The following is a 12,760-nucleotide window of genomic DNA, read 5'->3' on the forward strand; positions in this document are numbered from 1 at the left end:
TTATAGTTCTATTGTCAGAAGTCCAACACAGGTCTCACTGGACTAAATCCAAGGTGTTGTCAGGGTCGTGTTCTTTGCTGGCTGCAGAGGAGAATCTGTTTCCTTGCCCTTTTTAGTGTCTGGAAAGCTGTCCTCCTTTCATGGCTCGTGACCCCCTTTCTCCATGGTCAAAGCTGGTAACATCACATCAATCTGACCCTCTGCCATCATCACAACTTCCTCTCTCTCTAACTCATCCAGAAAAAGTTCTCTGCTTTAAGTACTGTTGTGATTACATTGGGCCTGGTAGGACATCCTGGATAGTCTCTCCATCTGAAGCCTCATATCATTAGTCATGTCTTCAGAACCCCCTTTGCCATGTAAAATAACATATTCACAGGTTCCAGGGATTAGAGTGTAGATGTCTTTAAGGGACAGACATTATTCTGCCTACCATAGTGATTAATCCTGATAGTGGCGCTTTGGAGAGATGACTCCATAGATCCACATGTCAGATCCCAGATGCTGCCAGAGTTCTGTTTATTCCAGAAGCTATTCAGTTACTCCCTCAGTTTTATGAATCACCATCCACCATCCAAAGAATTGCTTGATTTCTCTTAAATTAATTTGACTTAGTTTCATTTGCTTACCCAAGAAACTTATAACACAAGATTGGAACAAATGCTGGGCTTGAAGGAAAAAAGTAGCATCTCTCCATTAAGACAAATTGGCAAAGTTTAAAATGCAGACCAGAGCAGAGGAGGAGCTGTGACTCACTATGGAAGGGTGGCATGTAAACAGAGGGAGACTCAATTAGTGTCAAATAGGAACTAATGTCCTTTGACTTAGTGAGATGCTGGGGGAGGGACAATAATCAGAAACTGAAAGAAAACATGGGTAGGGCATATTCAATTTTGTCTACTTAGGGAATTGAGAATCAAGGGGCATCTCCCATAATAGTAGGTTCCATGGCAGCTTCATGTAAAAATGGAGGTTATAGATTTGTTCAATGCAAAATAAGGTTATTCCAGAAATTGAAAGCCAAGGGGATGAGCAGGACCTGGGATAAATAAGAGCTAACAGAAAACAAATAAGAACAGATTTCAGACACACAGTTAAGGTGCAGGGGTCAATAATGTCTGGGTTTGGACTGCATGAGAGAGGATTGCACAATGGTGACAGGTAGGATGTCTGGTTACTCTGCACATATACACAGACGTGCCAATATAGTCCCCGAAACATGAGTCTTCAGATTTAGATGGAAAATGTAGATATTACTTCAGAATGCAGATATCTGGGATGAGGGTTATTATATTGACCTGATATTTACTCATGTACCCTAGGAAAGGGTGGTTGGGTGGATAACTTGCAAATAACTGGTCCCCTAGGAATAAATTATAGATAAATTATGTAAGAGAGCAGACATGGGCTAAGTTTCTGAAGACCTCACATTTCCCCTAGGACTCTGGTAGATGGTTTTCATCAAAGCAGTTAACATGAATAATATCCATAAGTATGTGGCTTATTTTAGTAACATATTTTACTATATAGATGCATAATTTTTGATGGCAGAGCAATTAATTGTGTACTCATTGAAATGATATGCTCTAGATATTCCATTTTCTTAGTTGCTGATCCCATCTTGTTTTATCTGCCAATATATTCTGGCTCTGCTATTAACTATCTGCTTCATCTGTGTAGATTACCCAATAAATATGTATTAAGCATTATGGCTAGGGATTAAAAGATTAAAAAAAAAACAAAAACACTTCTCTCACAAAAGGAGCTAAGGAGGTATTGGAGGGTTGGTAGAGCTGAGGAATGGAAAGGATGCGGAAAGAGGGCCTGTCCTCAAAGGTCTTCAGTGTGTGTGGTACCATATCTGCGAATCGTAAAAAGTTGGCCTCATATTGGAAAGGTGTGGCACCATCTAGGAAAAGTAAATGTTCCCGTGAAGTTTCGGCCTAACTGTGAGAAATCAGGTGATGCTACTGGACGAGATGTTGACAAGTAGCCTAAGAAAGCTGCTCAGCTCACCATCCGGCTCTCCAAACACATCCACTACAAGCATCCTCAAGCTCTAAACTCTGGGAGGCACTGAATCCACACATCTATAGATAGATACGTCCATGGCCTCACCTCCTTCTGATTTTGTTCAAAAGTTGACTCTTTCTGGAGGCTTCCACCACCAATTTCTTTCTTTAATTTAAAATTAAAACTGCTATCCTGCCTTCCTGGCTTTACCAGTCTCTCTTATTCTTCCCTACTTTTTAAAATTCTACCTATCAATTCTAAAAATGTTATATAATTTATTTCTCTATCATATTCACTGTTTAAGTATTTCCCCGCTGAAATGAAAAGCTCTATGAAGACAGGGATTTTTGTTTTCTTTTTTCTGATTCACACTATAGCAGTGCCTGGCACACAGCAAGTTCTTAATAAATATATATTGAATGACCAAACTACAGAGAAATTCAAACTCAGTGGCTATGCAGTATTTAAAGAATGGGCATATGAGAACATCAGGGGCAGAGACCTGGAAGTAGGTGAACATACATCAAATTTGGAACCAAGATTGACCAAGGCAGGGTAGAGGGGCAGTGGGAGATTGAAAAACAAGCTAAGAAAATTTGAACTTTACTTAAATCCATGCTTTTATGTATAAGAAATAATCTAAATTAAAAATCAAGCTTCTAGTAAAAAATTGTGGAATTCTGTGCTTAATCTGAACCCTCAGATATCACTGCCAATGATGAGGACTCCCCCTGAATTCTGTATATACAATAACCTTCTTCCAGTGTTAGGTCAAAAGGAAAGAAATATAAATAAAAAGATGAAAATATGACCTAGATGATGCTATAAAATCAACATAATGTATTTAGGAAAAAAGAAAAACAAACAAACATCTAGGTTCATAATACCATCTTAGGCAAAAAAAAAAAAAAAAAAAAGCAAAACAAAAGCAAAAAAACCAGAAAACATAATTGAACAAAGAAGGAAAGGTTGTCAGGAATGCAGACTTTGATGGACAGTGTAACAGGAAATGAAAAATCTAGTGAAAAGGTTGGAAGATGTTTGACATTAACAGTACAACAAAACCTATGAGGCAAATTTGATTAAAAATATTTTGAATGCCATTTTTATTCTGTTTTGTCATTATGTTCCACTATACTTACTGGAAAAAATGTCACTTTACTTGTTCTGCATGTTATTGGAATTATAAAGCCCTGGGGTGACAAAACTCATTCCCCCCGCTCTTATTTGTTCAGTACAATGCAAACTCTACGTTGCAACAAGCACAAAAGATCCTCTCACTAATCATCTGTATGCCAACAGGAAAGACCTGGAATGATGATCTTGTGGATGGGTTATCTGCCTAGAATTCATAAACAGGTCAATGAGCTCCTAAAATTATATGGAACGTTTTGTGAATATCTGTGTACATTTTTCTGAAGGAAGAGTTCACACTTGCCAGTACAGTCTTGAAAACATCTATGATACCCAAGATGTTCATGCTTACTAGGATGGTCAACTGTCTCTACTTGCCTGGAACAAGGACTTTGATGTATATGGGACATTCAGTTTTAAAACTGGGTAACATCTGGGTAAACTGGGACAAATTAATCACCGAATGACCACTGAAAAATCCTTTTATATACATGGAAACCTAAACCCAGAAGAGTCGTACAGATTCCCAAAGATTCCAGATTTGCTGGAAAAGCTGGGGCCTCGGGGTTTCTGTCTTTTCCGCATGAATAGGTAACTCACATGTTATAATCTTTGCCTCTCTATAATCATGCCATTTCATCCTCCAATCTGTGGAATATAAAACACTTACCCCAAGCAAGATATATGGTCTATATTTCACTATATATTTTCTCTCTATAAGAACATATATGTTCCATGCATTCTACATATAAATACAGAACCACAAGTATTTAGAAAGAAATCTAGTATAAACAAATGGACATGGAAAAATATGATTTGAAAAGAAAGTTTTAGCAAGATTCTACCCTGTCTACTTTTTCAGATTCAGCCACCTAACTGCAAGGTTAATTATAGATAAACTAGGAAATGTGTCCTCCACTCTGCTATTAAAAGAGAATTAAATGTCTACTTTGACTGGGTTTCATTACAGAAACTAATTTTCAACTACAATGTGAGTTTTGGAGTAAGTTTGAGCACTGTGCCATTTATTGCTGTTGATGTACTCATTGACAATGGCATCCTCTAAATCATATTTAATAGGATAGAGTCTACGTTTTTCAACGTGTGGTTTTCTTATTCATAGAGAGGCTGTATCATGATAAATATGATTTTGGAGTAGTAGTTTGGTTGTTAGGCTGACATACATGTGACAGTACTGAGGTTTCAATTATCCACTTGCATCAATCAATCTTTTAGTTTTCAACACTGTTGCCTGCAGTAATGTCACAGCTTTTCTGTCAGACAGAAGAACTTTTTGGGAAATGTTATTCATTACAGCTGCAAATCTGTCACCGTGCCTGGCATGGCTTGTTAATGACAACATTTATTTCAAAGAGCCATGTTTCGCTTTGTTGCAGGAGAGTTGACTTTGTGATCGTAAAATATAATGAAATGCCAAGAAGATGAAGTGAACAAAGTTTTCCAAAAATATACTAAAGTGATCCAAATCTGTGTGGTTTTTTTTTAAAAAAAGAGTACATTTGCATGCATATTTTTATGCCCTTACTTGTATTTGTAAACAGGAGGGCCGCGTTTGGGTTGGAAAGTGATCCAAAGATTGCTCTTCCTCCCTGTGTGGAGATAAGATTCCAGATGGACACAAATTAATTAGCCAGGCTTGAATGAAACAGAAAATGTTCAGTGACATTGCATTCTCTTTTGAAGACCTAGTAGCAGTGCATAATAATGACTCATGAAAACTAATATTCTTACTCATTTGTGTGGTATTTTTCAAAATTGTGTGATAAAAAAAGATATAGGTGAGCAAGGTGAGTGATAGAAAAAATGGAAGAAAATTCAGTTTAAACTGAAAAGTTAATTTCTGGTTTTGTCAATAGCTAGACTGACATATAGGTTGCTCTGAAGTAACAATAGCATTGCTGATCATAAAGTTTCTTTTTGGCCAGTAGATTAGGGGGAAATGCCATAGTTCTTTGAGATCCTATTTCTCCATTCTTTGAATCTGAGCTGGCCTTGTCACTTGTTTTGACCAATAGAACACAAGAAGCAAAGTTGAACTGGTTTTAAGTCTGGGCCTTAGGAGGCCTTGCACACTTCTTGCTCTCTTGAGCCCCGCCACCAACAGGGGCTGATCTGTGGGAGAGCTCATGGGGTTTCAGGATGAGCCTGAATAGCCCAGCCAGCCCCCATGCATCCGGCAGCTGACCAGAGAGCCGGGAGTGAATCCAGCCCAGGTCAGTAGTCATAGCAGAGGAGCTGCCAACCCACAGATTCATGCATTAAATGCTTTGCAGCTGCTCTAATCCTTTATCAGAATGCTTTATCACTCAGTTTCTTTATTTGGAAGATGAGGGTTTTAAATCAAATGGTCTTTCAGTTTGTTTCAAAGTCTATTTTTTTATGAGTCATGAGAACCAAGGTGAAAAGACGGTATAAGGAGATCAAGACTGCAGGTATGATATAAAAATCCATAATATCTTCTGAGAAATTAAAATATCTGTAAATATACAAATGCTATTGTCTATCTCATCCAAATGTCACCTGATTTCCTTTTCTGTGTATACCTCTTCATGCCACCCATTTTAAAAAAATCTTTATTGGTTTCCTTCTGCTTGTAGCATAAATTCTGAACTCTTTAGTAGGTGAATTTTTTCTTTTAGTTTTATTGAGATATAATCAACAAAACACTGTATAAGTTTAGGATATGCAACATAAAAATTTGATATATGTGTACATAGTGAAGCAGGTGAAAGTTTGTGTACTCTGAAATTTATATGGTAAAACCCTACTCCCCAGTGTGATAGTATGGGAGTGGGGGTGTGCCTTTGGGCAGTAACTAGAATTAGATGCAGTCCTGAGGGTGGAGCTCTCATGAATGAGATTAGTGTCCTTTGAAGAGTTACAGAGAGCTTGCTTTCTCTTTTCATTCTTTAACATGTGAAGATACAAAAAAATAAAATTAAAAAAGACTAGTTGCAACCCAGAAGAGGGCTGTCACCAGAACCCACCCATGCTGGCACCCTGATCTTGGACTTCCAGCCTCTAGAACTATGAGAAAAGGTCCCCTGTTACAACAATCTGAATAGACTAAATTATCAGAACATATAGATCCACTAGGACACTTGTTCATTTCTGAATATGCTGAGGTTTGTCATACCCCTTGGGCTTTGTATATGCTTTTACATCTTCTTTAGGTATACTCTTTCCCCTCTTCTTCACCTGGTCCACAACCACTCATTCTTCAAAGCTCACTTGAAATATCATCTCCTCTGTGAAGTTCCTTTAAGTCTCCCAGTTGGAAATTTTTTTTATGTTGATATTTTTTATTATGGCTTCTATTATCTTGGATTTTTTTTGTCTATATGGGTTTTTCTTCTCTTAGATTATACAATCTTGGAAGGCTTAAGGTATTAGGGAGAACAAGTAGTTATTTGCCTGCATTGTCCTAGCATAAAGATATGCATCTTAATAATTACATGCAAGAAAAAAAGAAATAATTGATTGCCTTTTAGATACTGTCCAAAGAACTTTCTAATTTCATTATAAATATAATCATATACCAGTTTTTTATGATCTCACTGATTTGTCTTATACACATTGGTGATAAATGCTAGTAACAAGGTAATAGTATATTAAAGGAGCAGTTCAGTCAACATAAATAGGCTAGTCCCACATACTCCCCAGATCCTAAAAACACCAAATATTCTTCCTTTCAGCAGAAAAATATTAAAGACTAAAGGAAATTTAAAGCAGCAGCATCATTGGCAGTGGTAACTGTTTACCTACAGAGACTACCTTAAATACATTTAAAGCTGGAAGATTATTATCAATCGATTTGTCATTTTCCAAGAGCTTGAGTTGCTGAAGTTCTTGAAACTTCCTTTCCAAACAAAAGAGGACAAGCTGCATTATGGTTGACTGATAATTTTCTTGGGAGAAAAATATGAACTCACTTTGTGTAGACATGCTGATTGTAATCTATCAAGCAATGATTAAAGAGTGATACTGTTCTTCATTATAAAGAATGTTACAGAGACCTTTGAATAACACATAGAATTTTTGAAACACAAAACATAGAGAGTTCCAGCCCATAATATATTTTCTCTGAAGAAAAGGTTATATAGGAACTCATATGCAAAAGGAAAGTGAGGTTAATTTTTTTATTTTTAAGAAAAAGATAATGAAGTAACAATCATTATATAAGTACCTGACTAAAAGGAATTTAATCAGGCAAGAAGGGAATGGAATGAAGTATACAAAGTGATGCAAATCAAGGCACTGAATCCAAGAATACTCTATCCAGCAAGGCTATCATTCAAAATTGAAGGGGAAATCAGGAGCTTCGCACATAAAAAAGGCTAAGGGAGTTTATCACTACCAAGCCAGCAATGCAAAAAAATGCTAAAGAGACTATTGTAAAAAGAAGAAATAGAAAGGAAAGAATGAACACAGGCATAAAGAATAAAAATTACTTCAAACAAGTATCTATCAATAATAATCTTAAACGTAAATGGATTAAATGCTCCAAACAAAATATATCGGGTGGCTAAATGGATAAGAAAACATGACCCATATATATGCTGTCTATAAGAGACCCACCTCAGAACAACGGACTCACACAGACTGAAAGTGAAGGGATGGAAAATATTTTGCAGGCAAATAGAAATGAAAAAAAAAAGCTGAGGTAGCAATACTTATATCTGAAAAAATAGACCTCCAAATAAAGGCCATGGCAGGAGATAAGGAAGGCCACTTCTTAATACTAAAGGGATCAATACAACAAGAGGATATAAATCTGGTAAACATATATGCACCCAATGCAGAAGCACCCAAATACATACAAAAAAATTCTGGAAGATATCAAAGGAGAGATTTCCAGCAATACAATCATAGTAGGTGACTTTAATACCCCATTGACATCACTGGATAAATCTTCTGGACAAGAAAATCAACAAACATCAACCCTAAATGACTCACTAGATCAGATGGACTTAATTGATATCTTCAGAACATTTCACCCAAAAGCTACAAAATATACATGTTTCTCAAGTGCACATGGGACTTTTCAAAGATAGACCACATATTGGGACACAGGTAAAGTCTCCTCAAATTCAAGAAGATTGCAATAATATCAAATATCCTCTCAGATCACAATGGCATAATATTAGAAATCAACTATAATAAAAACAATAAAAAATTTAAACCCTGGGAGGCTAAATAGTATGTTATTAAGCAATGATTGGGTTACCAAAGAGATCAAAGAAGAAATAAAAAATATCCTGGAAACAAATGACAAGGAAAACACAACAATCCAAAAATCTATGGGACACAGTGAAAGCAGTCCTGAGAGGGAAGTTCATAGCATTACAGGCCTACCTCAAAAAAACAAGAAAAACTGGTAATAAATTATCTAACTCTACAACTTAACGAATTAGAAAGAGAGCAACAAGAAAAGCCCAGAGTGAGCAGAAGGAAGAAAATATAAAGATCAGAATAGAAATAAATAACATAGAGACCAAAAACACAAACAAACAAACAAAAATAATAGAAAAGATCAATACAACCAAGAGCTAGTTCTTTGAAAGGATAAAGAAGATTGATGAACCTCTAGCCAGGCTCACCAAGAAGCAAAAAATTCAACATAGTACTGGAAGTGCTAGCCATAGCAATTAATCAAGAAGAAAAAATAAAAGGCATCCAAATTGGAAAAGAGGAAGTAAAATTGTCATTATTCTCAGATGACATGATATTAAACATAGAAAACCCTAAAGACTCCATCAAAACTACTAAACTTAATAAATGAATTAAGTACTTAATAAATGGCAATGTAGCAGGATACAAAAATTAATACCTAGAAATAGATTACTTTTTTTATACACCAATAATGAACTCACAGAAAGAGAAACTAAAAAAAAAAAAAAAAAATCCCACTTACCATTGCAACAAAAAAATTGAGATACCTAGGAATAAACTTAACTAAGGAAGTAAAAGACCTATACTGGGAAAACTATAGGACATTGAAGAAAGAGATAGAGGAAGACATCAGCAAATGAAAGAATATACTGTGATCATGGATTGGTAGAATCAACATCATTAAAATGTCCATATGACTCAAAGCAATCTATAGATTCAATGCAATCCCCATTAAAATACCAATGGCATATTTCAAAGAACTAGAAAAAACTCCAAAAATTCATTTGGAATAAAAAAGACCCCGAATAGCCACAGCAATCCTGAGAAAGAAGAGCAAAGTTAGAGGGATCACAATACCAAATATCAAGCTATATTACAAAGCCAATGTTCTCAAAACTGCCTGATGTTGGCACAAGAACAGATATATAGACCAATGGAACAGAACAGAGAACCCAGAAATTGACCCAAGCCATTATGCTCAATTAATATTTGACAAAAGAGGCAAGAGCATACAACGGAGTCAAGACAATCCTATCTAATAATAGACAAACAGGGTAATTGACTGTACCTTCACTACACCTCCCATTGGCTAATCAGCAAGATGTGCAAATTAACTGCCAACAAAGATGGCGGTTAATTTGCATACGTAGGTGCGAAGCGGAGCAGTGAAGGCGCTGAAGGTGGCTTCGGCCGGAGCAGCAAAGGCCTGGGTGCCGGGTGCCAGAGGAAAACCGGTGCCGGCAGCCAGGGGAAGGGAAGGCCTATTGCACGAATCTTTTCATGCAACAGGCCTCTAGTCTCTTCAATAAATGGTATTGGGAAAATTGGACAGATAGATACAAAAAAAAAAAATGAAACTAGACCACCAACTTACATCATACACAGAAATAAACTCAAAATGGATAAAGGACTTAAGGGTAAGACGGGAAACCATAAAAATCTTAGAAGAATCCATAGGCAGCAATATATATGTCGTAGCAATATCTTTCCCAATACAGCTCCTAGGACAATGGAAACTAAGGAGAAAATAAACAAATGGGACTACATTAAAATAAAAAGCTTCTGCACAACAACAAAACAATAAGAGAGCTCACTGCATGGGAGGACATATTTATCAATGTTATATCTGATAAGGGTTTAATCTCCAAAATTTATAGGGATCTTATACAACTTAGCAAAAGGAAGATAAACAATCCAATCAAAAAGGATATACCCAAAGAAATCAGAAACACCAATCAGAAAGGATATATGCACCCCTACGTTCATAGCAGCACAATTTTCAATAGCCAGGATTTGGAAGCAGCCTTAGTGCCCATCAGCAGATGAGTGAATTAGAAAACTGGTACATCTACACAATGGAATACTACGGCTGCTGTAAAAAAAAAAAAAAAAGAACTCTTACCATTTGCAACAGCATGGATGGACCTAGAGAGCATTATGCTAAGCGAAATAAGCCAGTGAGAGAAAGATAAATATCACATGATCTCATTCATTTGTGGAATATAATGAACAAAAATAGATCCAGAGAAAGAGAAGCATCGAACAGACTGTCAAACTTCAGCGAGAAGTGGGGGAGGAGGAGGAAAGAAATCAACCAAAGGATTGAATGCATAGCAAAACCAATGGACACAGACAATAGGGGGATGAGGGGATGTGCTGGGGGGGTGGGAGTGGCTGGTGAGAGGTCACTGGGGGGAAAAGGAGACATATATAATATTTTAAACAATAAAGAATTTAAATTAAATTAAAAATGAATTTCAAATTAGATATTATATAATCCAATCTAATATTTTAATTATAAAACCTTAATATATATAAATTCAACCCTAAGTGGATTAACTGTGCCATTCAATCCAGCACTGATATTATAGGTTTCATATAAATGCACAGATTTTATGTAATTACTAGAGGCCCAGTGCACAAAAATTTGTGCACTTGGGGATTGGGAAGGGGGGGGCCCTCAGCCCGGCCTGTGCCCTCTCGCAGTCTGGGACCCCTCGGGAGATAATGACCTGCTGGCTTAGGCCTGCTCCCAGGTGGCAGAGGGCAGGCCCAATCCCTAGGTGCAGCCCCTGGTCGGGCTCAGAGCAAGGCCGATTGGGGAGTTGGGGCGCCGCCCCCTGGAATGCACAGAGCAGGGAGGATTGGGAGGTTGCGATGCCACCCTCAGTCACACTCAGGGTAGGGCTGATTGGGGGGTTGGGGCACCGCCCCCTGTCACACTCAAGGCAGGGTCGATGGGGAGGTTGCTGCGCCACCCCCTGTCATGCACAGAGCAGGGCCAATCAGGGCGTTGGGGCGCTGCCCCCTGTCATGCACAGAGCAGGGCCCATCAGGGGAGTTGGGGTGCCGCCATTGTCACACTCAGGGCAGGGCCAATGGGGAGGTTATGGCTCTACCCTGTCACACACAGAGCAGGGCCCGTGGGGATGGGGGTGGGGCGCTGCCCTCTATCACCCACAGAGCAGGGCCAATCAGGGGGTTGGGGCGCTGCCCCCTGTCATGCACAGAGCAGGGCCCATCAGGGGAGTTGGGGCGCAGCCACTGTCACACTCAGGGCAGGGCCGATGGGGAGGTTATGGTACTACCCTGTCACACACAGAGCAGGGCTGATCAGGGGGTTGGGGCACCTTCCCCTGTCACGAACAGAGCAGGGCGGATAGGGAGGTTGTGGCCCCGCCCCCTGTCACACACAGAGCCACAGGGCGATCAGGGGGTTTGGGCACTGCCCCCTGTCACGCTGATCCGGTGCCAGGAGGCCTCACTGCTCCACTGATCCCGGTGCTGGGAGGCATATTACCCTTTTACTATATAGGATAGAGGCCTGGGGGCCGGCTGGTTTGCCCTGAAGGGTATCCTGGATCAAGGTGGGGGTCCCCACTGGGGTGCCTGGCCAGGCTGGGTGAGGGGCTGAGGGCTGCTTTCAGGCTGGCGGTTATTGATTGAAGCTCCCAACCGCTCCTTTTTTTTATTTTATTCTGGGTCAGTTTTAGTTCTGGCTCTAGCTCTGAGGCTGCTTATCTGGTTTGTTTCGGTTCTATAATCGAAACAATGTATAACTTCAGCTCTGAGATCCCAGCCGGCTATATTTGTTAGAATGTTTCAAACTGCCAGCTCAGAGGCTGGCAGCGGCAGGCTGGGAACGTTGGAGTCTGCAGTCACAGGAGCAAGCAAGCCTCCTGTTCGCTTCCAGCTGCCTGGCTGCCGGCCGCCATCTTGGCTGACAGTTAATTTGCATAAGGATACGCTGATTAGCCAATGGGAAGGGTAGCGGTCATACTCCAATTACCGTGTTTCTCTTTTATTAGTATACTAGAGGCCCGGTGCACAAAAATTTGTGCACTCGGGGGGCAGAGGGGGTCCCTCAGCCCATCCTGTGCCCTCTCGCAGTCTGGGACCCCTCAGGAGATAATGACCTGCTGGCTTAGGCCTGCTCCTGGGTGGCAGAGGGCAGGCCCAATCCCTAGGTGCAGCCCCTGGTCGGGCTCAGAGCAGGGCCGATTGGGGAGTTGGGGCGCTGCCCCCTGTCATGCACAGAGCAGGGCGGATCGGGAGGTTGTGATGCCACCCCTAGTCACGCTCAGGGTAGGGCCGATTGGGGGGTTGGGGCACCGCCCTCTGTCACACTCAAGGCAGGGTCGATAGGGAAGTTGCGGCGCCATCCCCTGCCACGCACAGAGCAGGGCCGATCAGGGGGTTG

Source organism: Myotis yumanensis, unplaced genomic scaffold (assembly GCF_028538775.1).
Source record: "Myotis yumanensis isolate MYYU_CA2020_CCGP unplaced genomic scaffold, mMyoYum1.0.hap1 SCAF_6, whole genome shotgun sequence".
Classification (NCBI taxonomy): domain Eukaryota; kingdom Metazoa; phylum Chordata; class Mammalia; order Chiroptera; family Vespertilionidae; genus Myotis; species Myotis yumanensis.